Source organism: Hypanus sabinus, chromosome 1 (assembly GCF_030144855.1).
Source record: "Hypanus sabinus isolate sHypSab1 chromosome 1, sHypSab1.hap1, whole genome shotgun sequence".
NCBI lineage: Eukaryota > Metazoa > Chordata > Chondrichthyes > Myliobatiformes > Dasyatidae > Hypanus > Hypanus sabinus.
Genome location: NC_082706.1, coordinates 103,557,818 through 103,585,623, shown reverse-complemented (window position 1 = coordinate 103,585,623; position 27,806 = coordinate 103,557,818).

The window sequence follows — 27,806 nt, the reverse complement described above, 5'->3', positions numbered from 1 at the left end:
TAAATATGGCATTGGAGTTGTACTTAGCCACACAACCAAAGGTATAAAGTGAGTAAAGCAGGGGTGTGGTGCACCTATTCTGAGGAAGATTTTGGAAGAGATGCTGTTGCCAATCCATACTAACTGGGGCCTGTCAGTGAAGAAACTGAGGATCCAGATGCATTGGGAGGTAGCGAGGCCCACGTTTTGGAGCTTAGTGACAAGTTCTTAGAGGATGATAGTGTTGAATGCTGCGCTGCAGTCAATGAAGAACAACCTGATGAATGCATCTTAACTGTCCAGGTGTTCTGAAGCTGAATTAAATGTCAATTTAACTAGTAAATTAAATGGCACCTGCTATTGACCTGTTGTGATGTTAGGCAAATTGAAGTGGATCCAGGTTACCTCTCAAGCAGGAGTCGGTAGGCTTCGTGTCTAACCTCTCGAAGCACTTCATCACAGTGGATCTAAACATAGAAAACACAATGCTGTGCTGAACATGTACTTACTTTAGAAATTACCTAGGGTTACCCATTGCCCTCTATTTTTCTAAACTCCATGTACCTATCCAGGAGCCACTTAAAAGACCCCATTGCATCCGCCTCCACCACCGTCGCCGGCAGCCCATTCCACACACTCACTACTCTCTGCGTAAAAAACTCACTCCTGACATCTCCTCTGTACCTCCTTCCAAGCACCTTTAGCCTGTGCCCTCTCTACTAACTGCTACTGGACATTAGTCATTGAGGTGGGTTACCATGCTCTTCTTGGTCACCAGTACGATTGAAGTCTGTTTGAAGCAGATGGGTACCTCAGACTGTCGAGGCGAGGGGCTGAAGATGCTTACGGACCTTCTGCCCATTCAATAAATCATGAATAATTGTTCAGCTCATCACCACATTCCCAACCAATTTTGTATTTTTCATTCTCTTTATATCCACAAACATATCAATCTATTTTGTGAATAAAATTCAGCCAGCAAGCCTGATTGGTAGAGATCTACTACTCTAAGTAGCCAACCACCATTCCTTCCATTTCAGTCAGACTTTATCCCTACATCAACTCTCAAATCTTGTTAAAATTGGATGTTTCCCTTTAGCAAATCCATGTTTTTTTGTTTCCCAATCCTGTTATTATTTTCTGAGTAGTTACGTTTTGTAACTTAAAAAAAAACATAAACTAATTCACAGAAACACGGGTGTCTGAAGAAAGTGGATGCAACTTAATCTTTACTTTTAAGTGAAGTGTGTGCGTATCACATGGTAGCGTGATGACGTATTCAGTTAATATACCTTTACATACAGAAATTGCTGGATAACTCAGCAGACCAGGCAGCATCTCTGGAAAAGTGAAAACAGTCGAAGTTTTGGGCCGAGACTCTTCATCAGGACTGGAAAGAAAGAGGTTTGGCAGGAACATGTTATATAAATTGATAAATCCTAAAAAAGACCACAACTGTTACACATCCTTTGGCCTTGGGGCATCCACCACTGCCTGATTTTTCTCTGCACACTTGTGTAATCCTTGTGTGTCAATCATTTGACCGCAACAAGTGATGTTTGGTTTAAAGAATTCGCACGTCACATCATGCTCTGAGCCCATAATCTTCTAATCTTTTTATCACTGTTCTGAGGTTTTGAACTTGTTCCTTGTCATCCTCACTGTTAACAATGATGTCATCCAGCTAACAGTGAGTGCCTGAGCAGCCTTACAACATCTGGTCCATCGCTTTCTGCTGGAGTGCAGTGCAGATGCTGCTCCAAAAAGCAGCCTATTATATCGATAAAGCTCTGGTGAGAAACACTTTGGACTCTTCTTCCATCTCCATCTGCAAGTAGGCCTCTGCTAAGTCCAGTTTGCCAAAGTATTTTCCTCCAGAAAGGTTTGCAAAGACATCTTCTATCTTGGTCAGAGGGTATTGATCTACTTTCAGTACTGGGTTATTGGTGATCTTAAAACCACCACAGATCCTGACAGACCCATTCTTCCTGGCTACGGGAACCATTGGCATTGCCCATGAGCTCCACTCAACCCTGGAAAGAAATTTTTCAGCCTCCATGCAATCTAGCTCACTGACTACTTTATCGCGGCTGGTATAAAGATATACCATCCTTACGGTATAAGGAACTGGGTGGGCTTTGCAAAACTTGGGTGTGGTATTTTCATTTAACACTATTTTACCCTTGATATGATTGAGTTTTCCTGTGGCATCATCCTGTATCTTTCTTAATTCACTTTCATATGATTCATTACAGGGGATGTGGCATGTAAATGATGGATGGATCTCCAATCAAGTTGTAATTGTCCCGGCCAATCATGCCCCTACAATGCAGGTCCTCCTGTTTTTACCATGTATGAACTCAGTGTGGCTTGCTGCTCATTGTATTTCACAGTTATCATACGATATAGGAGCAGAAGTGGACCATTCAGCCCATTGAGTCTGCTCTGCCATTCAATCATGGGCTGATCCAATTCTTTCAGTCACCCCCACTCCCCTGCCTTCTCCCCTTACCCTTTGATGCCCTGGCTAATCAGGAACCTATCTATCTCTGCCTTAAATACACCCAATGACTTGGCCTCTACAGCCACTCGTGGCAACAAATTCCATAGATTTACCACCCTCTGACTAAAGTAATTTCCCCGCATCTCTGTTCTAAATGGAGTCCTTCAATCCTAAAGTCATTCCCCTTGTCCTAGATTCCCCTACCATGGGAGATAACCTTGCCATATCTAATCTGTTCAGGCCTTTTAACATTTGAAATGTTTCTATGAAATCCCCCCTCATTCTCCTGAACTCCAGGAAATACAGCCCAAGAGCTGCCAGACGTTCCTTATATGGTAACCCTTTTATTCCTGGAATAATTCTTGTGAATCTTCTCCAATGTCAGTATATCCTTTCCAAAACTGCACACAATACTCCAAGTGTGATCTCACTCGTGCCTTATGGAGCCTCAGCATCACATCTCTGCTCTTATATTCTATGCCTCTAGCATTGAATGCCAACAGTACATTCGCCTTCTTCACCACCAACTCAACCTGGAGTTTAACCTTTAGGGTATCCTGCACAAAGACTCCCAAGTCCCTTTGCATCTCTGCATTTTGAACTGTTACGAAATTCCCGTAACTGGATCACTTACCAGCAAAGATAGAGAGGTCCATTGAAGTCTGATGGTACTATTTTTAAAAGTCTTTATTTATAAAGGGGCACAAAATAAGATTAATACAGACATTCAGATAATATACGTCATCAATACTCAATCTAAAAACACGGGTATAATAATAATCATCAATTAAGCAATAGCTCTATCGTTTGTCTAGGGGATATTGTATTGTCCGATGGAAAGATAAAAGGTCACTGTCCTTTCAAGCTGCAGCTCTTTGGATTTAAGAGAGACGGTTTTAAACTTGCCCTGGTCTTTTATGAGGCCAATCCGTTGAGACGGGGGAGTTGGTTCCCCGTTGTTAGTTCCAAGTCGTTTTCCGTGGTACCAGCCACCAGTCCCCAGGCAAGGGAACCGAGCGCACGTGGCTTCCTTCAAATGGCTTCCCACTATTACGGGATTGCTGGCATTTCTTCTGGTGCATCTGAGGGGCTGTCCCTATAGCCCCTCTTTTATCTTAACTTGCAGGGTAGTAGATGTCAATCAGGTTGGGGTGATGCAATCTCTCTCTCAACCAGCCCACTTTGCCCGAGGGCTTGCACGTAGCATATTCCCCAATCCACAAACGTTGTCTCCAGGGGACAATGGCCATGTCTCTCTCTCATTTCCTGGGTCCTCTGACCCAACCCAATAACGCTCTTGCGATTCCCACAAAGGAGGGGGCTACCCCGCACCCATCGGCCCCTCAGAGCTGTGGTACATTCATAACAGAACTCTCTCCCCATCTAAATAATAGTCTGCCCATTCATTTCTTCCACCAAAGTGCAGGACCATACACTTTCCAGCATTGTTTTTCATTGGCCATTTCTTTGCCCATTCCCGTAAACTATTGAAGGCTCTCTGTAGGCTGTCTGTTTTCTCAACACTACCTGCTCCTCCACAAATCCATTAATTCCATAGTCCAAATCATTGACATACATTGTAAAAAGCAGTGATCCCAACACTGGCCCCTGTGGAACTCCACTGGTAACCAGCAGGCAGCCAGAATAGGATCCCTTTATTTCCACTCTCTGTTTTCTGCTGATCAGCCAATGCTCCACCCATGCTAGTAACTCCCCTGTAATTCCATGGGCTTTTATCTTGCTAAGCAGCTTCATGTGCGACACCTTGAAAATCCAAGTACAGCACATCTATTGCATCTCCTTTGTCTAACCTGCTTGTAATTTCCTCAAAAAATTGCAGTAGGTTAGTCAGGCAAGATTTTCCTTTCAGGAAACCATGCTGGCTTTGGCCTATCTTGTCATATGCCTGCAGGTACTCCATAATCTCATCCCTAACAATCAATTCAACAATTTCCCAACTACTGATATCAGGCTAACAGGTCTATAGTTTCCATTCTGCTGCCTCGCATCCTTCTTAAATAGCAAAGTAACATTTGCAATTTTCCAGTCATCTGGTACAATGCCAGAATCTAAGTCAGATTCTTGAAAGGTCATTGTTAATGCCTCCACAATCTCTGCAACTCCTTCCTTCAGACCTGAGGGTGCATTCCATCAGCTCTGGGAGATTTATCCACCCTCAGACCATTAAGCTTCCTGAGCACCTTCTCAGTCATAATTTTCACTGCACAAACTTCACTTCCCTGACTCTCTTGAATGTCCGGTATACTGCAGATGTTTTCCACTGTGAAGACAAAATACGCATTCAGTTCCTCTGCCATCTCTGCATCTCTCATTACAGTATCTCCAGCAGCATTTTCTAGTGGTCCTATATGTACCTTCAACTCTCTTTTACCCTTTATATACTTAAAAAGCCTCTTAGCCTCTCCAGACTCTGGATTGGGGATTACCAAACATTATGTGGTTTTTCTTGTGTGGTCTGTTTTGTCGTGTGCTTTCTTGTGATATCATTTTAACTGCACTGCATTGTTAAATGACAATACACTGAATCTGAATCTGAAAAAGCTTTTAGTATCTTTGATATTAATCACCAGCTTCCTTTCATAATTCATCTTTTCCTTCCTAATGGCCTTCTTAGTTTCCTTCTGCAAGTTTTTAAAAGCTTCCCAATCCTCTATCTTCCCACTGGCTTTGGCTTCCTTGCATGCCCTCTCTTTTGCTTTAATTTCAGCTCTGACTTCGCTTGTCAGCCACGGCAGTGTCCTTTTTCCATTCAAAAATTTCTTCTCATTTGGAATATATCTGTCTTGCACCTCCCTCATTTTTCACAGAAACTCCAGCCATTGCTGCTCTGCTGTTCTTCCTGCTAGTGTCTCTTTCCAGTCAACCTTGGCCAGTTCCCCTCTCATGCCATTGTAATTTCCTTTATTCCATTGAAATACCAACACACTGAAATTTTGTTTCTCCTTCTCAAATTTCAAAATGAACTTGATTATATTGTGATCTCTGTTCCCTAAGGGTTCCTTAACTTTAAGGTCTCTTATCACCTCTGAATCGTTGTACAACACCCAATCCAGCACAGCCAATCCCCTCGTGGGCTCAACAACAAGCTGTTCTAAAAAGCCATCTCTTAGACATTCTACAAATTCTCTCTCTTGAAGTCCAGTACTGGCCTGGCTTTCCCAATCCACTTTCATGTTAAAATCCCCAATGATTATCATGGCATTGCCCTTCTGACATGACTTTTCTATCTCCTGCTGTAATTTGTAATCCACATCCTGGCTGCTGTTTGGAGCACTGTATACAACTGCCATTAGGGTCCTTTTACCCTTGCCCTTCCGACTAGGAAGGGGAGGAGGGAAGAGGAGAGAACGGTAGTGATAGGGGATTCTATAGTCGGGGGGCAGATAGGAGATTTTGTGGGGAAGATCGGGAGTCTCGGATGGTATGTTGCCTCCCTGGTGCCGGGGTCCGGGACATCTCAGATCGGGTGCAGGTTATTCTCGAGAGGGAGGGCAAGAACCCAGATGGTGTGGTCCATGTAGGGACCAATGACGTGGGTAGGAAGAGTGAGGGGGTCCTGCATAGTGAGTTCAGGGAGGTAGGTGCGAAACTGAAGGGCAGGACCTCCAGGGTAACAATCTCAGGATTGCTACCTGTGCCACATGCGAGTGAGGCAAGGAACAGAAGGATTATACAGATTAATACGTGGCTGAGAGGATGGTGCAGGAGGGAGGGCTTCAGGTTTTTAGATAATTGGGCTTTGTTCCAGGGAAGGTGGGATCTGTTCCAAAGGGACGGCTTACACCTGAACCGGAGCGGTACTAACATTCTTGCAGGGAAGTTTGCTAGTGATGCTCGGGGGGGGGGGGGGTTTAAACTAAATTTGCAGGGGGCAAGGATCCAGAATGTGAGAGAGGATAGCGAGATGAAGAATAAAGGACAGGTGGTCACTACACGGTTCTGGATTTTAAGTGTGTAGTAGAAAGATGAGGCGGAACAAGTAATAAGGAGGACACATGTACAGAGGGATGGTCTGATGGAACATGGAGTTAAATGTGCAGAAATAATAAGTAAATTTAGGACAACAAAATTCAAGGGCGTATGGCCCGATGGGAGTTCGGGGAGCTGGGTTAAGCACAATAGGCAGTAATTTAAACAGAAAGAGGAGAAATGGGCTAAAAATTCTATATCTGAATGCATGAAGTGTCAGAAATAAGGCGGATGAGCTTGAAGCTCAGGTGCGAATGGGTAACTATGATGTTGTTGGGATAACGGAAACATGGCTGCAGGGAGATCAGACCTGGGAAATGAATGTACAAGGGTATATGTGCTATCGTAGGGAGAGAAATGTGGGCAGAGGGGGTGGGGTGGCCCTGTTGGTGAGGAGTGAGATTCAGTCCTTTGCAAGTGGGAACATAGGATCGGGAGAAGTAGAGTCTGTGTGGATAGAACTGAGGAACAGTAAGGGCAAAAAGACCCTAATGGGTGTTGTCTACAGGCCCCCAAACAGTAGCATGGATATTGGGTGCAAGTTGAATAGGGAGTTAACATTGGCATGTGGCAAAGGTAATGTCGCAGTAGTTATGGGGGATTTCAACATGCAGGTGAACTGGGAGAATCAGGTTGGTGCTGGACCCCAGGATAGGGAGTCTGTAGAGTGCCTACTGGATGCATTCTTGGAACAGCTTGTACGGGACGGGAGCCGACCAGGGACAAGACTATTCTGGATTTAGTCTTGTGTAATGAACAGGATTTGATAAGCGATCTTGCAGTAAAGGAGCCATTAGGAGGTAGTGACCGTAATATGATAAGTTTTTATCTGTAATTTGAGAAGGATAAGGGCAGCTCGGAGGTGTCAGTGTTGCAGATGAACAGGAGCCATGAGGGAGGAGCTGGCCAAAGTTGACTGGATGGATAGCCTAGCAGAAAAGACAGTGGAACAGCAATGGCAGGTATTCTTGGGAATAATGCAGAAGGTGCAAAATCAGTTCATCCCCCGGAGAAGGAAGGATTCAAAGGGGGGGGGGAAGGGGCCACAGTAGTTGACAAAGGAAGTCAGAGATTGCATAGCATTAAAAAAAAGGAAGTATGACAGAGCTAAGGTGAGTGGGAGGACAGATGATTGTGAAATTTTTTTAGGAACAACAGAACTTAACTAAAAAGGCAATACGGGGAGAAAAAATGAGGTACGAACGCAAGCTAGCCAGGAATATAAAGGAGGATAGCAAAAGCTTTTTTAGGTATGTGAAGAGAAAGAAGATAGTTAAGAACGATGTTGGGCCCTTGAAGAATGAATTGGGTGAAATTGTTATGGGAAACAGAGAAATGGCAGAAGAATTTAGTAAGTACTTTAGATCTGTCTTCACTAGGGAAGACACAAGCAATCTCCCAGATGTATGGATGGGCCAAGGACATAGGGTAACAGAGGAAATGAAACAGATTGACATTTGGAAGGAAACGGTGATGAGAAGACTGATGGGACTGAAGGCTGACAAATTCCCAGGTCCAGATGGTCTGCATCCTAGGGTACTAAAGGAGGTGGCCCTGGAAATTGCGGATGCATTGGTAATCATTTTCCAATGTTCCTTAGATTCAGGATCAGTTCCTGAGGATTGCAGAATGGCTAATGTTATCCCACTTTTTAAGAAAGGAGGGAGGGAGAAAACAGAGAACTATCGTCCTGTCAGCCTAACGTCAGTAGTGGGGAAGATGCTAGAGTCCATTATTAAAGATGAAGTAGTGGCATATCTAGATACCAGTAATAGGATTGGGCTGAGCCAGCATGGATTTACCAAGGGCAAATCATGCTTGACTAATCTATTGGAGTTTTTCAAGGATGTAACCAGGAAGTTAGACAAGGGAGATCCAGCAGATGATGTGTACCTCGATTTTCAGAAGGCACTTGATAAGGTCCCACATAGGAGATTGGTGGGTAAAATCAGAGCTCATGGCATTGGGGGGAAGACATTGACATGGATAGAAAACTGGTTGGCAAATAGAAAGCAAAGGGTAATGATGAATGGGTGTTTCTCGGAATGGCAGGTGGTGACTAGTGGGGTGCCACAGGGCTCGGTATTGGGACCACAGCTGTTTACGATTTACATCAACGATTTAGATGAAGGCATTGAGAATAACATCAGCAAGTTTGCTGGTAATACTAAGCTGGGTGGCAGTGTGACATGTGATGAGGATGTTAGAAGAATTCAGGGTGACTTGGATAGGCTGAGTGAGTGGGCAGATACTTGGCAGATAACGTTTAATGTGAATAAGTGTGAGGTTATCTACTGGGAGTAAGAACAGGAAGGCAGATTATTATCTGAACGGTGTAGAGTTAGGTAAGGGAGAAATACAAAGAGATCTAGGAGTCCTTGTTCATCAGTCACTGAAGGTGAATGAGCAAGTGCAGCAGGCAGTGAAGAAGGCTAATGAAATGTTGGCCTTTATTACAAAGGGAATTGAGTACAAGAGCAAGGAAATCCTTTTGCATTTGTACAGGGCCCTGTTGAGACCACACCTGGATAGAGGCAGGAAATATGTTCCAGATGCTAGGAGAGTCCAGTATCAGAGGGCATGGTTTAAGAATAAGGGGTAGGTCATTTAGGACAGAGTTAAGGAAAAACTTATTCTCCCAGAGAGTTGTGGAGGTGTGGAATGCACTGCCTCAGAAGGCAGTGGAGGCCAATTCTCTGGATGCTTTCAAGAAGGAGCTAGATAGGTATCTTATGGATAGGGCAATCAAGGGATATTGCCAGGAACCGGGTATTGATAGTAGATGATCAGCCATGATCTCAGAATGGCGGTGCAGGCTCAAAGGGCTGAATGGTCTACTTCTGCACCTATTGTCTATTGTCTATTTCTTAACTCAACCCATAGAGACTCTGCACCTTCCGATCCCATGCCATTCCTTTCTAATGATTTATAATGATTTTTGATACACAGGGCCACACAATCCTCTGCCTACTAACCTATCTTTCTGATACACCGTATATCCTTGGACGTTCAGCTCTCAATGGCAGCCATCCTTTAGCCAAGTCTCAGAGATGGCCACAATGACATATTGGCCAATCTGTAGCTGGATTTCAAGATTGTCCATTTTATTTCTTATGCTGCTTGCATTCAAATATAATACTTTCAGTCCAGTATTTGTTATTTTCTGTTTTAACTGCACCACGCCTCTACTGCTGTGATTAAGCCTCATCCCCTATCTGTTCTTTCTATAATCTCTGTGAAATGCTATCTTTGATTTATTTCTGTTTTCCCCTTCCTCAACCCTATCACTCTGGTTCCTATCCCCCTGCCAAATTAGTTTAAACCCACCTTAGCAAGTCTATTAAATGCGCCCTCTATGATATTGGACCCCTTTGGGTTCAGGTGTAACCCATCCTTTTTGTACAGGTTGTACCTCCCCAGTGCTCGAGAAATCTGAAGCTCTGCCCCCTACACCAGTCTCTCAGCCACACATTAATAAGTCTGATCATGCTATTCTTGCACTTGCCAGCACGTGGCACAGGCAGCAATCCTGACATTACTGCCCTTGAGGTCCTGCTTTTCAGCTTCCTACCTAACTCCCTGAATTCTCTCTTCAGGACCTCCTCCCTTTTCCTACCTATGTCATTGGTACCAACGTGTACCAAGATTTCTGGCTGTTCACCTTCAGAATACTCTGCACCTGATCCGAGACATCTCGTACCCCGGCACCTGGGAGGCAACACACCATGCTGGTATCTCTGTCAGGCTGACAGAACCTCCTATCTGTTCCCCTCACTGTGGAATCCCCTATGACTACCGCATTCCTCATCTTCCTCTTTCCCTTCTGCACCATGGAACCAGGCTCAGGGCCAGAGACCCGATCACCGTGGTCGTCCTCTGTCAGGTCATTCCCATCAACAACATCCAAAACAAGGTAATGATTACTGAGGGGGGATGGCCACAGGGGCACTCTCTACTATCTGAGCTCATCCCTTCACTTCCCTGACCATCACCCACTCCTGCAGCCTCGGAGTGACTGACTTCCTGTAGCTCCTCTCTATCTCCTGTTCACTCTCCCTAATAAGCAGTAGGTCATCGAGATGCAGCTCCAGATCCCTAACACGGTCTCTCAGGAGCAGCATCTCAGTGTACCCGGTGCAGATGTGGCCATCTGGGAGACTGGAAGATTCCCAGGATTCCCACATCTAACACCCAGAGCAAAACACTGACCCTACAGCCATGCTTTTTATTCCTCTTAAAAAAAAGGAAAGAAAATAAACAAAGTCCACTTACCTACTTACCTCGCCGAAGCCTGAATGAGCCAAAGCCCTACCACTCTGCCGCAGATCACTCCGTCGATGACCACTCCGCTAGGCAGTGTCTCCCTTTTATACCTGAACCTTCCCTGCTATCTAACAGGAGTTAACTTTTCTATAGTATAAGTTTTTAGTTGGATATCTGCAGGCTTCAGATTACTATCATTGAAATGCCGCTCAAAATCATTTTGTGGAATGACTGAAATAGCTGAACTAGTGTCCAATTTCATCTCAACTAATTTGCTGTTCGCTTCTGATATAAGCCACACTGCTTGCCTATTGTTAGTTTTCACATGGTAAATCTCAAGCCTATCCACTCCTGTGTCACTCTCATCGTTATCAGATTTATCAACAGAACGCAGTTTAGATCTCATTTTGAACCAGCAATTTGACTTTTGATCTTTTTCTCTTCCCTGTTGCAGTCCATTTCTGTCTATCTTCCTGACGTGCTCTTTGAACATGTCCTGCTTTGTTGTGTTACGAACCCTGTAACTGGGTCACTTACCAGCAAAGATAGAGAGGTCCGTTGAAGTCTGACGGTACTATTTTTAACAGTATTTATTAGTAAAAATACACAAAAATAATACCAATGCAACCATACAGATAATATACGTCGTCAATACTAAATCTAAAAGTGCGGGTATAATAATAATCAATAAGAAATAGCTCTATCATTGTCTAGGGGATAATGTATTGTCTGATGGAAATATAAAAGTCACTCAGTTCATTCAGGCTGCAGCCTTTGGTTGGAGTCAAGAGAGAGATTTTTAGAAACTTGCCAGCTTTTCCTTTTTATTATTTCGATCCTTCGGGAGTCCCGTTGGGGTGGCCGTTCATTTGTGGCCTCTCCTTTAGCTAAAGCCATTCTTCCATGGTAAGGCCACCCATTCTCAGGCAAGGGAAAAGGACGCACGCGAGCCCCCCCACCGGCTGTCACTATTAAACGCTGTCACAGGATTTCTAACATTTCTCCTGGTGCGTCTAAAGGGGGTGTTCCCCAGACTCTCTTTTATCCTCACTCACGGGGTCTCAGATGTCAATCAGGTTGGGATGATGCAATCCCTCAACCAGCCCACTCTGGTTGTCCCCTGAGGGCTTCAATGAATAGTACAGTACTCAATACACAATTCCGTCTCCAAGAGACAATGGCTGTTATCAGGGGCTTTTTCTGGCTGAGGCCAGGACACATTCCAAAACCTTGAGGATTCTCTCTCATTTCCTGGGTCCCAGACCTGAATTAATAGCGATCTTGCGATTCTCAAGAAGGAGGGGGGCGACTTGTCAAAGTCGCCCCCCTCAGAGTTGTGGCACATTCATAACAGTTGCATTTTCTGCAAGCTTCACCTTTCAATCCACATGTGGTGTATGCTACAACAGTAACACAATTTGTTTGGCCAGGCTGGTTTCTGTTTAGATGCTGCAATTTTGTTCACACTCATTTTCATTCCTGACTGGAACTCCACTGCATCTCTGTCTGCGGTTTCCATTGAAACAGCGATTTCCACTTTTAAATGGAAGCTCTGCTTCACACTTGGTAGTTTTCTTTTGATTAAGCCTCTCCGGTTTAAGATGTCACTGGTGAAGTCCAGTGACTACTTATTGGCACCAAACAAAACAAAGAATAAAATGAAGTATTTTACTAAAAAACACATCTTCTGATTAAAAAAAATTCTGGTGAATGATCACCACAAACAATGGAGAGGCAAGCAGAGGTGAGGCAAATGCACAAGTGTGAGGGTGAATCGAAGCCAGGTTGAGAAAGTCAAAGCAAGCAGGGGTGAGGCAAGGTCAAGGCAAGTGAAGATGAGGCTTGTCCACCAAACCGAGAGCAAAGACCCAAGGCTGGATCGATCTAAGTGTCAGGTTGATTTGGAAAGGTAGATACAGGCCAAAATGTGGCAACGAAGTCCAGGCCTAGCGTGTATTGAAGCAACAGGGCCCAGGTCCTAGAGCAAGGAACCACCTGAAGTTTGGATGATTTAAAAGCCAGGCCAGATTGAAGAGGCAGGGTGTGGGGGCCGGAAGTGAGGGTTGGACCTGTTCTGCTTTCCACTCTACATTGTTTATTTGGTTCAGTGCTGCTCTGGCTGCAGTGTTTTCTAGCTTCGTGACTGTTGTTCTGAATGCTATTTGCTTGACTTTATTATTTGCACAATTTGTTTTTTTTCTGCACACTGGGTGTTTGATGGTCTTTTTTTTAGTGGGATCTCTTGGGCTTTGTTTTATGGCTGCGCGTAAGGAGATGAATCTCAATGTTGTATAATGCATACTCTGATGATAAATGTACTTTGACCTTCCTGCTTGTGCCTGCACCTGTCTAAAGTGCCCCCAGGTGAGCAAATGCCACAGAACAAGGCTTGCCTATATGTTCACTACCACCCCATCCCCTGGTGGTATCAAGATTTCAACTGTGGACAAGGCAGGGAGAGCAGTTACCCACGTTACCATCTTACTCCCACACCTCACAAGAACTTTGACCTTACTAGATCTCTGGAGTTGGCAAGAGCAGCTTGAGGGCATCGAGCCCGCGGTGGTCAGGGAGCCACACCCATGAACCTCGAAGGGCCCGCAATAGAGCCGGGCTGCTTCCTGCTCCCTCAGAGAGGGTGACATGACCTGGTGACATCCCGGGTTTGAGACAGGCGAAGATGCAGAGGTGTGGCTGTGGAGGCGCAGTCATTCAAGCTCAGCCAGGGCTGAACTGCGCTCAAAGCCAGTAGAGACAAGAGAACAGGGCAGCCAACACCATCGAAACATCCCGGGAAGTAGAGTACAGGTGCAGATGCTTCTCCAAAAATAAGCCTATTATAGCAATATAGCCCTAAGTGAGTGTTTATGGTGAGAAATACTTTGGACTCTTATTCCATCTCCATCTGCAAGTAGACCTCTGCTAAGTTCACTTTGCTGAAGTATTTAGTTTCCAAATAGTATTCTTCAGTTGTAGGTCAAAATCAACAGAAAAATATACAGGTTCATGGTCACGTATATCTATTGTCCCAATTCCACAGGTGTTTATTTTGTCTTTATCTTTTCCAAATGTTATGAAATAGTCTATTCTTGTATATACAGAATGGCGAACAAAATAATGAGTGTAATCCTTTCTGTTGGGGAAAGGTCCCTCCATACATCAATTAAAACAACATCCTCAAAAAGTGTATTAACTTTCTTATGTAAAGATTTTGTTTCATAGGTTTTTCTATTGGAATAGTCTAGGTTTGGTTGTAATTGTAAATTTAAGTTTCCCCCACATATCAGGAGATATTTCCGTTTCTGTTTCCGTACCATAATTTCAGTAATTTTCTGAAAGAAACCAATATCATTTCCCAGCGGTGCGTATATATTCAATAGAGTAACTGAATTGCCGTCTATATTCCCCCTTACCAGAATATATCTGCCCTCTTTATCTCCCATTTTGAATACTTTTTCAAAATTTAGCTTACTTGAGATAAGAATAGCAACTCCTCTCCTATGTCCTGATTGATATGAGGAGAAAAACAGACTAGTGAAGCCCATTATCTTTAGTTTTTTATGCTCATTATCACTTAAATGAGTTTACGGTAAATATACTGCATGTGCATGTTCTTTCTTTATTTTGGACAAAATTCTATTACATTTGATTGGATTTAATAACCCATTGACATTAAAAGAAATGAATTTTACCTCGTCCTTAGCCATCTGTATTTATCTGTCAATGTATCATTGAAATTAGAATAAAACTTAATCGATCTACTCCCTGAACAAATAAGAACCGAGATACGCAAATAATAACACAAATGGCAACGAACGTGTGATTCCAAGGCTGAGGTCTCTAGTAGATGACCCTGTGTTGAGCTAGAAGAAATGTCTAGCTGTGGAGGATAACCCCTCTTACTTGTGAGTTGAGGGTCCCCATTGCAGTATTCATAAAAGTCAGTGAACAAATCCATTACACAGAAAAGATTTCCCTGTGTACTCCTATATATACGTATATATACACACACACACATATATTACATACATACACATATATGCACACATATATATATTCTCATTTTGCTGGGGAAAAAGGAGTAAGTGTGCGAATAAAGAATAACAACTAAGTAATATAAAATCCACATTATAATAAGTATTTCTTGAGATAGGTATATCACCATCTACTTTTGCTTCCGTTTAATTTCTCAACATTTGTAAAGTGAGCCAAACCTTATGGCTCTTCTGAAGGGGGTGAGGACTGACTTTGGGAAACGCCCAGTCTCTTCCTGATGTACTTCTCTCGGCCTCCTCCCATCTCCTGCCTTCTCGATTCTCCCACTACTTCCCAAGCAGTGCAGGATAATTCCTCTGCCAGGCTTTCCCTCGGTTTGGTCACACTGACGGGCAACCCTCTGGCCTTCATGTCTGTAGTCGCCTCTTCCACTGTCTGGTACAACCGCGTCCCGTCGTCATAAAACACTCAAAGTTTAGCAGGGTATGAAGTTTGAAATCTAATCTTATTTTGCTTTAGTACTCGCTTTACTTCAGAGTATTCTTTACGATTCTGCAGGACCGCGGGGGAGGGGGGGTAATCTTGGTCAAAATATATTACTTTATTGTCTAAAAACACTCTCTTCTTACCCCAGGCCCTTTGTAGAATCTCCGCCTTGGAATTTAATTATTATTGAACATGGCTTATCTTGGGTAGGCTTTGGGACTAACACGCAATGCGCCCTCTCGATTTCCAACTCCATAGTTGAGGGAAGCTCCAGCGTGTCCCGTATCAACTTTCCGACAAACTCATTCATAGACGAGCCCTCCGCTCCTTCGGGAACGTTGTAGATTCTGATATTTTTCTGCCGTGATCTTCCCTCTAGGTCAAGCAGTTTACCTTCTTGGTGATTTAATATTTTTATTGTCTTGCTCAGTATCCGTTCGACAGTTCGAACAAGATCTTCCACCTTCTCAATTCGAGTCTCTGCCACCGCTATTTTTTGATTGACATTGGCGAACTCTGACTTAATAACATGGAGCTGCTGCTTTATTTCTTTCTGGAACTCCCTTATCTCTTTCAGGATTTCGATCATATCCACAGCTTCGCCTGAACGAGGCCCAGCGGCCGCCTCGCTAGCACACGGTCGCTAAGGAGAGCCGCTCGCTGCACTCCTCTCGGACACAGGCTCCGCAGTGTCGCTTTTTTTATTTCCATTCTTTTTCCCAATTCTTGCCCCTCTTTTCAGTTCAAATATTTTTCAAAAAATACTATATTTGATGGGTTAACGGGGCTTAATACACGTTTTTCCGGAGGAGATAGTGACTTAAGCTGCCATTCTCGACAATGACGTCACCGGAAACCATGTATTTAATATTTAAGTAATAATTGAGTAATCTTATGTATGTATAGGTGGATTAAGCATGCTTGTTCATTTAAGTAATTCATTATGAGTTAACTGTATTGCATACATAATCATACAACATGATACTCGCATGCCTTGCTTAAATGTAAAGTTAGACCCACTTTCCAGGGCTCCTGTGTCTTCCTCTGAATTAGTTTAATGTTTTGAAATTACAAGTAGAGGTTTGGTGGGAGGGAGGGTTTGAGGGAAAAAGGAGGTGGGTGGCAGGAAGGAGAGCCTGAGAGGAGCAGGAGGTGTGGGGGCAGGAAGGAGAATTTGAGGGTGGCATTGAGGTGGGGGTGGGATTTCGAAGGGAGCAGGGATGGGGTGGGAAGGAGAGTTCAAGAGGAGCAGGGCACATGGTGGGGGGAGTTTGGGAAGAAGGTATGGAAGGACAGTTGGGGGTGGTGGGAAGGAGAGCTGAAGGTGGGTGTTAGTTCAGGACCAGTAGTATTTGTACCTTTTTAGTATTTGTTCCCTTAATATTTGAAATGGTAATGAAAGAATGCAATGTACTGTCAATAAAAATATAGGAAAGGTCGAGCGGGTACCCCTTATCTGAAATTCCAAAATCCGAAAACCTCCAAAACCTGAACGCTTTTTGTTGAGCGCTGACATATGGAAAATTCCACAAGATGCTGGGAAGATCTCTGCACATCACGGATAGTTGGATGAAGTGACCTCACATATCCAATGATCAGAAATGAATGAAAAATAGCAAAACACTGCACAAAGCCAAAAATGAGGATCTCGATCGGAAGTAAAGCATGCTGCTTAACGGTATGCTGATCATGAAACAAGCAAAGATCTATCATCGTGAACTGAAAATTGAAGGTAATTGCGAATATTTGGCAGGCTGGTTGCAGAAATTTAAGAAAAGGCACAACATAAAATTCTTAAAGCATCTGCTGATCTCAAAAATTTAGCACCAGAACATGTCTATATTACTCATTGTTTTTATACCTTACATAAAGCCTAAAAAAATGTAAAATACCATGTACTGTAACCCTTTAATCAAAACACGGCACTGTCAGTAGAGACTGAAAGCCTGCCGTTGTTGTTCAACAGCTGATTCTGGTATTCTTTCTCAACGCCTCTGTGCTACTTTGTTACTTTGCACACTGTATATTTTCATTATATTAATGGTATGTAATAATTTTTACTGTTAAGTACAAATGTGTGATGACAAGTTTAAGACACACTGTTTACCAGTAGCAGATAGATTTAGAGTTGGAAGTGATAGTGATCCTAAGCTATCTCATTATAAATTCCAAAATCTAAAATAAAGCCAAACTCCAAAACACTTCAGGCCCCAAGCTTTTCTGATAACTTAACATGTAATGTGAAATTTGTGTTCAGGGTGTGGAATATAAAACAAAGGTAGTGGCATTCCTTAGGCTGTTGATAAATATTGCTTCCCAGTTTACATTGCATCAACAACTATTGGAACAGAAGTTGGTTTAATTTCCCAGACAGTCTACTGTCTAGTGAGATGATTTCAGTGCTGTGATGTACCTCCAGATTTCCACTTTTATTTTATACTCCTTCATATCCATGGTGATAAGAATCTTATCTCAAATTGACCCATTACAGTTATGTGCAGTGGAAGAGAGTGCCAAATTTATATCAAGCTCAGCATATGAAATTATCTCCTAACCTAACTCCTAAAAGGCCTGTCTCTGACCTTTAGAATTAACCTTTATTCATGGGTTGTCCAAATAATTATACTGATAGGGGGACATAGCCTCAAGATTCGGGGGGAGTAAACTTAGAACGGAGTTGAGAAACTGCTTTTCCCGCAGGGTGGTGAATCTGTGGAGTTCTCTGCTCAATGAAGCAGTGGAGGCTACACAGTAAATATACTTAAGACAAGATTGGATAATTTTTTGCATAGTAGGGGAATTAAGGGTTATGGGCCAAAGGCAGGTAGGTGGAGATGAGTCCATGGCCAGATCAGCCATGATCTTACTGAATGGCGGATCAGGCTCAACGGGCCAGATGGCCCAGTCCTGCTCCTAGTTCTTATGTAGACCCAAGCTATCTGTTCTTGGTGATGACTTAAAGTGATCAAATCACCTTTAAGCTTCCACATTCCAGGAAATAGAATATGTTAGTAGAATCTTTTGGTGTCCATGCACCATTCTGATTAATCTCCACACACTCCTTTGCAAAGGTGCGGTGCCCAGAACAATTCACAAAGCTCTAGGTTTTGTATAACCTAGGCTTTATTTTAGAGTAAACCTCTGCGCCATCTGTTTATACAGAAATAAATTTTATTTGTTAATTTGACTATATAATTTGCATGCCCTTGACAGAGTAATTAACATAGATGGATCCCAAAATCTCTTTGGACATTTAATATGGCATGCTTTTTTGGTTTAATGTATCCTTTCCAGATACATGTAATGGCCTCACATTTGTTGCAGGTTTTTCCCACTTGGCTGGTTTATTGCTACATTTGGAATCACAGTTCATAAATGGCACAAGCCAATGCCACAAGAAAAGGGGGTTAAATGGCTTTCTCTCCTCACATTTAAGTTGTTTATAAATACTGTATCTGCGTACTCAGCACAGATCTTTATATCATCCATGGTGTCCTCAGAATTAGATCTGTCAACCATTTTACTGACTGTTTTGTGGCTCGGCTTGTTTCCTAAATATGTCAATCTTTTTTTCTTCAGCTTTATTTGATCTAACAGACTCTTAAGAAGGATTCTAATATCAAAAGCCTTCTGGCAGTCCATAGGTCTAGTGTTGATGGAGAACACTGTCTGTGACTTGGTGATCTCCTCAAAAACTACTTAATCAGGTTTTCGGGATCTACATTTACAAAGAAATGCTGATTTTCCTGAGGCAAAAATTTAAGGTGTTCAGTCATTTGCCCAGAATTACAATGATGTTAAAAGTTTCCTTACAAATATGCTAATTGAGCACAATTCCTTGGTTTCCTCATGTCTTTCTTAAATATCATATGCATCACTTTCTATTCTAAGGAGTCAGCTGAAGAGATACTTGAAGATAAGTCAACTCATCAGCAACATTCTCGTTCTTTATACAATATGTATATTTTCATAAACGTCAGTGCAAAGGAGTTTTCCAATATATCTATAACTTCCTTATTTTTATTTGAATATCCCCATCTATCAATTTTCATGAGCCCCATTGCTTATGAACTTGAACATTTTACATTTACATTGATTGCATTTCAAAAGTAATGTAATTTTTTTTATGATTCTGAAATATCACTGAATTGTGGGTATCAGTTGTACAGAAGGTTTCATCACCTGATCTGTTATATCTATTAACTTGATGCCCTGCCTTTCCACAGGCTGTTACCCAACTCCCAAATACCCATCAACTTTGTGAAAAAAATTTGTCTTTCAAGTACTCTTCAAATCTTTCCCTCTCATCTTAAACCTAGTTTTAGGTCTAAAACTCCCTTGTACTAGGAAAAAGACAGATTGCTCACCTTATCTATGCCCCTCATGTCTTTATAAACCTCTATAAGGTCACCCCTCAGCCTCCTTCACTCCTGGAAGAACAGCTCCCACCTATGCACAATCTGTATATAGCTCAAGCCCTCCAGACTGGGAAACATACTTAAGGGTCTGTCCTCCACCTTATATAGCTTAATCACTTCTTTGATTTCATTCAATAAGCACAAGTTTATTCCTTTTTTACAAGGACAGTGCAGGATACACTAAATCTGAGATAAATTTCAGATGCACAAAGCAAACCAGGTAATATTAAGTTGTGTCCACAGAAAATTCATTACTTTCCTTTTTTTCAAGTTAAAGAATGAAGTAACACTGAGGTGAGTGATTCTCTTTATTGATAAAGATATCAGTTTTATATCTGGTGCCCATGAGATTGCTACAATGTAGGAGTGATCATGGATGCTTGGCTTGTCTGCCTATCTTCCATGTTCCTGAAAGAACCCATCATTAACTTGAACTCTCCTTCCATACCCAAGGTAGATGCATGGCTAGAATACATCTTGGGTCTTCTTGCAACCCTATGTCCACTCCCCTTGGCGGTAGAGACCCAAAGTGCTGCAACCCAAAGCACGTTATAGCTGACTGCATATTTGAGTGTGTGGTCACTGTTGTAAAGTTGGATGCACAGGGTCTAATTTTTTTTTTCCACACAGTAAGCTCCCATAAACAGCAATGTCATAATTCTCGATTTATTTTTTTGTAAATATTAGCTCCAATACAAATATTGGCTGAAACGATGGGGAGAATACGCCATCTTCTCTTTATGACACTTCTCCGCAGAACTAAAGCTTTTCAGAAAATGTTGCCTTTTACTCCAGTAAAATGCTTTTCTTAAAAGTCACCAGTATACCTGTTGTGAGATAGAACCTGCTTCGTTGCACAAGCCACCAAAATACTCCGAGGGTTATTTCAACTTCAGCAGGAATCTAATAGAATCTTTAAAATAATTTATTATCTTCACACAAGCTTCTACACATTTGGAAATAGAACAAGAAAAACAAGTGAAATCTTATCAGTGGAAGTAAATGAAGATTTTTAGACGTTCAAGGTCATTAATTAAAATTAGGTCAAATTCAGAATAATTCTGTACTTCATAGCCAGGGGAGAAATACATTGTGAACGGGTGGGAACCGAGAAAGAATATATTTAAAAGCATAAGCTAGGTTACTTGAGATATTGTAAAATAGAACAATGACTCCGAATATGCTTCTCAATGAACCGATGTAGTTGAGCTGCTAGTAGTCTGGTGCAACCCTGGTGTTATGAAGTAGCCGGATGCTTTGTGATAACGGCCTGATTCACAACACCAGCTGCTGCACCTTACTATAATAACGAGTGTGCACAGACTCACGATTCCTTGACAATGGTCATCTCGTAATCACCTCCACCAATGTAATGGGGAAAACAGCATTACTATTATACTTAACAACAAAAGACGACATTTGCTAATTTCATGCAGTGTACCTGATTGTGGACCTTGTTTTGAATCTTTAGTCTAAATCATTGTTGACAGAGTAGTTCTAAACAAGGAATTGGAGTATTAGAGGCAACCAAACAGAACATGGCTTGCAGAAAGGCAGAAAAGATTACACTTTAGCCGAACTAACCTGCCGGATCATCCACAGATTCTCTACTTGAGAATTACACCCTTACCTTAAATTGCATGAACTTTAAACCACAGGACTGATGGTCTGTGAAGAAAGAAGGTGAGCTAGTATGGTCAGTACAGGTGCTGTTGCTGGTAGTTGGGAGAGGGACACGTGCGTGTTGAGTAATGTGGTTGGGATCTGGGCTAGAGTTGTTACTTTGGATCGTTGTGCAATGGGTAATCCTACATTGGATTGACTGATTGCTGCAGTGTTTTCAAAATAATGGAAAGTATCCAGAACACATTTCCTTATCACCAAATGGTTTAAAGAAATAAAGCACATGCAATGAATCTGGTAAGAAATACTACCACGTGACAGACAGGAACAATTAAGGGCGTTTAATTCTTTCCATGGTTCAGGAATTACCTGCAATTCGCTTGCTTTAGTACTAAGTAATATCACTAGATCATTTGTATCAGATTAAAATGCAGACTAGTCATTCATGAAACCTGTTTGACACATTCACAGCTTGGTATTGATTTCTACAAGTCAGATCTTCATATATCTAACTCCAAAATGTTCATGTCAATCAGGGATTTGTCTAGGATTCACTGCTGGTGAATCTGGTTCTCTTGCCTATAGAAGAGAACTACTGAGAAAGAAAATAAATTATTTACCAAGATTACATACTGTAGCAATCATGGAATTGAATATCGACATAATGCTGGGAAATTTAAATTCAAGTAATTAAATAAATCTGGATTTTCTTTTTCTTTTTGAAGAAGCTAATCTAAGTGACAGCTGGCATGAAACTACAAGATTGTTGCAAAAATTAATCTGGTTCACTCATGTCCTTTGGGGAAGATCTGCTGCCCCTAACCTGTCAAACATCCTGGCCTTTATAAAGATAAAAGGATTAGTTTTGTCAGATGTACATCAAACGATTACAGTGAAATGTGTTGTTTACATCAATGACCAACACAGTACAAATATTGTGCTTTGTTTCCATGCTTCCAGCACTAACATAGCATGTCTACAACTTACTTGCCCAATCAATATGTCTTTGGAATATGGAAGGAAACCCACATGGTTATTGGGGAGAACGTACAAACTCTTTTGGACAGTGGCAGGAATTGAACCCTGATCAGCGATCGCTGGCGCTGTAAATGGTTACACTAACTGCTCTGCTATCATAGCATTTGACTTGAGGTCTACCGATGAGATTACATTTTAACTGTCTCGTCAGTTCAAGGGCAAGAAATGCCACAATGCAGCAACTTCCCATCCTGTGAGTGAAAGTAAAAAGCTTGTTTTTAAAAGAAAGCAGCAAAACCGGTAACTAGCAATTTGAAGGCAATTATCTCTGCATCTTAGCAAAGTACCTACTTGCTGGTTATTTATAGAAACTACTGATGAGAAATCTCTGGACTGAATTGTCTGCTATTTATTAATCAGTCTCTTTTGAGCTTAAATCTGGCTGAATGCAGATAGTCTGAAACAATGCTATTCCCACATTTCCTTGGTAAAATCAGTCAAACAGCCCTTGTTCTAAAATAGTTATTAGAAGATCTTGATATGAAATAAGTACCAGTTCCTGAAAGAGGAATAGTGTGGATAAATAAGTACCTTATGGCTTTTCCATATTCATACTTGAGATATTCATTAGTTGGCTAAGCTGAAGGCATTCCATCATCCCTAGTACGTTGGAGTTCCAGTAAACTGCTACTGTTTCCAGCGAAAGGATCTGAAGAACATTGGTTAATCCTACAAATGCAGTGGATTACTGAAGTGGATTCTGCAGTGTTGATGTAACATGGAAATAAATGTAACTCTCTGAGGAAGTTCCCCGCCCATTGCCAAGCTGTAGACATTATACATTTGATGAGTTCCAGTGTGGCTTCCCTCAGTGATACCCTGTAAAGGACTTCAGCCAGAATATCTCATACTTCATCTGTTTTCAATGTCATAAAATATCCTGGGATGCTTTACAGGGGCATTTTCAAACTAATTTTATCAGGCGGCCATATAGCATTAGTACAGGTTACCAAAAGGTTAATCCAAGAGGTAGGTTATAATGAGTTTTTTTTAAAAAGGAGGAAAGAACTCTGGAGAGAGGGGGTTCTTGAGTTAAGGAGCTTGGCTCAGCCCTGCCACCAGTGGTAATCTTGGCTGGATGGAGAACTGGCAAGAAAAGGAGTTTAGAAAAGAGTGAGGAATTGGAGGAGTTTAAAAATAGCAATGCAGATTATGAAATTTCAGTTCACTGAATGGAATGAATGACGATGGCAGGATGCGATCAGTGCTCAGCGTCGACAAGCGATGGTGCTGCACTTGGTGCATGATTCATGGGGAGGGCCAGCAGTAGCTGAAACCATGCCAGGGAGGGGCAGTTGCCAGATTCTGTTCACTGACAGGAACAACTTTATTCCTCAAGAGTTGCGACTGTATAGTTCCTGCAGCATTTTGCATGTGTTGCTTTGGATTTCCAGCATCTGCAGGTTTGCTTGTGTTTGGGTTTATAATCATTTGAGATTGTACAATTTCAAGGCAGTTTCATCACAATCTCTTGCCATTGTTATCATACATATCAATTAGAAAGCCAAAAACATTGAATTGTCTAATTGACTGAGTATGGTTTTACTCATTATCTCCAGTATTAAACAAAAAGACAGTAAAATGCTCCATTGGATTCCCACTCCAAGTGGCTCGCTAAAAATCAAAGAATCGCAGGAGAGAAGGTGGCCAGACCTCCCAACTTGCTTACGGGAATTTGGTGTACCTGATTTGCTTAATTCTATCCCCCATTACCCCCCTGCCCAGTTCTAATATGGCAAAGATTCAGTCAGCCTCCAGGTGCATTTGCAGACATCAGAATCAGAGTCAAAGGGAACAAAGCATTGCAGGTATACCACCTTCGTGGGTATTTCCATGAGAATGATGATTTGGATACTAGCATGGTAGAGCTCGACTGATAGAGCTCCATCTCTTGTTTGAAGGGGAGTACCTAAAGAGGTACAATATATTCCTTCTGGATTGTAGTTCATTGCTCCCTGGTGGGCTACCTTCTGGTTTGCAGGAGGGGACATCAGACAGTTCATTGCAAAGAAGCAGACAATTATAAACACCAGAAAGTCTGCAGATGCTGGAGATCCAAAGCAACACACCCAAAATGCTGGAGGAACTCAGCAGGCCCGGCAGCATCTAGGTGAAGCCAGGTGGGTGGGAAAGGTCAAGGGCTGGAGAGGAAGGAATCTGATAGGAGGGGAGACTGAACCATAGGAGAAAGGGACCCAGGAGGAGGTGATGGGTAGGTGAGAGGAGGTAAAAGGCCAGAGTGGGGAATAGAAAAAGAGGGGAGGGGGAGGCAAAAACTTTACTGGAAGGAGAAATTAATGCCCATGCCATCAGGTTGGACGCTACCCAGATGGAATACAAGGTGTTGCTCCTCCACCACGAGTGTGGCCTGATCATGGTACAAGAGGAGGTCATGGACTGACCTGTCAGAACAGGAATGGGAATTGGAATTGAAGTGTTTGGCCATCAGGAAGTTCCACTTTTAGCAAATGCAGTAGACGTGCTCAACGAAGTGGACAACAGCTCTCATGAACGTAGAGGAGGCTGCAATGGAAGCACTGGATGCAATAGATCCTAACAGATCCGCAGACAGAGTATTGCCTCATCCCGAAGGACTGTTTAGGTTTAGGCCCTGAATGAAGGTGAGGGAGGAGGTGAATAGCCAGGTGGCTGCTTGCAGGGGTAAGTGCCTAGAGGGAGGTTAGTGGGGAAGAATGAACGGACAAGGGAATCACAGAGGGAGGGGGAGGTAAAGATACCTTTGGAGATGGTGGAAGTTGGAGCATGATGTGCTGGATGGGATGGGGGAGCAAGGAGAAGAGGGACCATCACTATTAGTGGGAAGATGGGGTGGGCGTGGATGTCCAGAAAATGGAGAGGAAGCGGATGAGGACAGGTTCAATAGTGGAGGAAGGGAAAACCTGTTCTTTGTAGAAGGAGAACATCTCTTAAAAAGGGGCCTCTGCCTGGCTTCATCCAAGGATTTACATGACCCCTCGGATAAATTTGAACCTTGCAATGGAGCAATGCTTTCAATTTATTTTACAAGTGAAGTAGTCAGTTAGATTTGTGAAATGCGGCATGCCCCTAAACCTTGCAAGAATGTCTGTCCTTCAAGAGATGAAGTTATTCTGTATTGAACTCCTTGATTTCAAAGTGAAACAAGTAACTTGGCAAAAGTGATCAGTCACTGTGCCTGGATGCTTCCTGTAAGTGTCAAATTCCCTATTCAGAGGAGATATATTGGCCACCTGATACAACAAAGTTTGAGATAATGGATTCTACTAGTTATTGTTATTTCCAAAAGTTCATGAGATTATGGGGGTATTTTTCACTTTAATTGATATCCAGTTTGTGTGGAACTATCAACATCTAATAGGTGAATGACAGCACCCGGACAGATTTCCACCTTTTAGAAGGTAGTGAGGGTCTTTACAATAAATGCCCACAGCTGGCCTCAGGATACCCTGTACCATCTTGGCCTGCCCATGAAGGATGCTGTTGGTTTCACGTGGACTCTCAGGTAGTACCACCAACACTTTGAAGCAGCACCTTCAGATTTGGAACACATTGATAGAGTGATGTGATATATCCTTGCACATTTCCCACATTGCTGCTGTTTCTTAAGATTGAGAGAGAATTCCACTTGAAAATCAATCAGAAGGTGAATAGGATATTTGTTGATGTTGGCTGAGAAACAAAAAAATAGACCAAGGGTCATTGTCTGCCCGAGAGGCCTCAGTTTTACATCCTGACGAAAATTTGGTATGTCCAAAAGTACAATACTCCCTCAAACTATACTACACGACATGATGTAACAGGAGTACATTTGCTTGAATTTCAGCAATCTGTCTCAGAGGTACATTTACTAACTATCGAGAATAGGCAGAAATGCAGAAACAGCAGGCTGCATTGACACAAACATTTGACAAAGGAAAAAATCCTGAAGCACATCACCAATGAACAAGGCTCAAGGTGAAAATTCATTATGAAGTTTATGCTGCTGAAGGTATTGAGATAAATAGGAGGGGTTACACAACTGTAATCAAAAGAATAGGGTTTAGCGAGGGTGGGATTATCGAGCTGAAGGTGGTGAAACCACAGGGGGATACAAGTATTGAATCTGAATCTCATATATTGGGTCATTGGGTGTATTTAAGGCAGAGCTTGATAGGTTCTTGATGGACACGGCATCAAGGGTTACAGGGAATGGGGTGAGGGAGAAAAGAAAGGATCAGCCATCATTAAATGGCAGAGCAGACTCTGTGGGCTAAATGCCCAAATTCTACTCCTATGGACTTATTAGCGGTTGGGAATCAATAGGTGCCAGGAGGTGATTGTGGAGGAAAAATTAAGCTTGAAGACTGGTGGTTGGTAGAATCTTGGGGGGAGCATGATTAAAAAGCAGAATGGGTCTATGTTCTTTGTAATAACAATAGATCCTGTCATCCGTGAGGAACCGGTTGTATAGGTACTAGTTGTCGGAGAGGCAACATGATGAAAGGTTTGTTTGGTACTCTGATCAATGAGGAACCAATTGTACAGGTGCCAATGTTGTATAAATTGCGGAAACGGTGTCTGGAGGCCGGCTGACCTAGTGTGATTAGATTTACTGTACAATTTGGAATTGTAACCTTGTGTTAGCAGAGGTGTTCTGAGGAATGGCTCCCCATGAATTCATGAAATAAAGGCAGTAACCAGCTTCAATATCTTTGCCTACTTTGTGTTTGATCGGTACTAAATTCTCGAAGTGATGAGCAAGTAGGGTGGTGTAGAAGAATGTGGATAGAGTTTTTTGGATGAACTGAGGTGTATTTGTGGGATGTGAGGCTGGACAGTAGAGATTTGATTTATTCAAATCTGGAGGCTGGGTGAAGGAGAAGCTAAGGCTGGTGTGGTTCTGGCTGAAATTTAAAGTAATCTTAGAGTTGAATAGAACATCCTTTATTCATTACAATTAATGTTTCTATTTCACAATCAATAAAACTATCTTGTTAAAACAGTTATCAACGTTGCCACTAATACCAGAATCAAAATTATATCTGTCATTAATAACCTGATGATCAATTATAGATTTGGTATATTCATTCATAATATTAACAATAATATTAACTTTATAACTCTTGCCAATAATGTACAATATTATTCATGCTTAATTATATTCTTTAACATTAATACTAGACAGGTTCATTGGCACTAATGCTGGTCATATGTCAATTATCATTAATGTTAACCATATATTCATTACCATCAATGAACAACTTATAATTAATACTGGTCTTATTTGCAATGCCAATAATATTGATGCTGGATTTGCTATTAATAATTTTTTACATGCATAGCTATTAATTCTAGTCCATCACTGCTGTTTATATTTAGTATCTGCAGTGGTCCTAAACGCATCACCAGTAACACTGTGTGTTTGCTACAATTAATACTAACCCTGCATTCGCCATTAGCGTCTTCCTCATCTCCATTATCATTAATATCATGCAAATAAGACAAGTTGTACATTCCTAACTAACAATTTC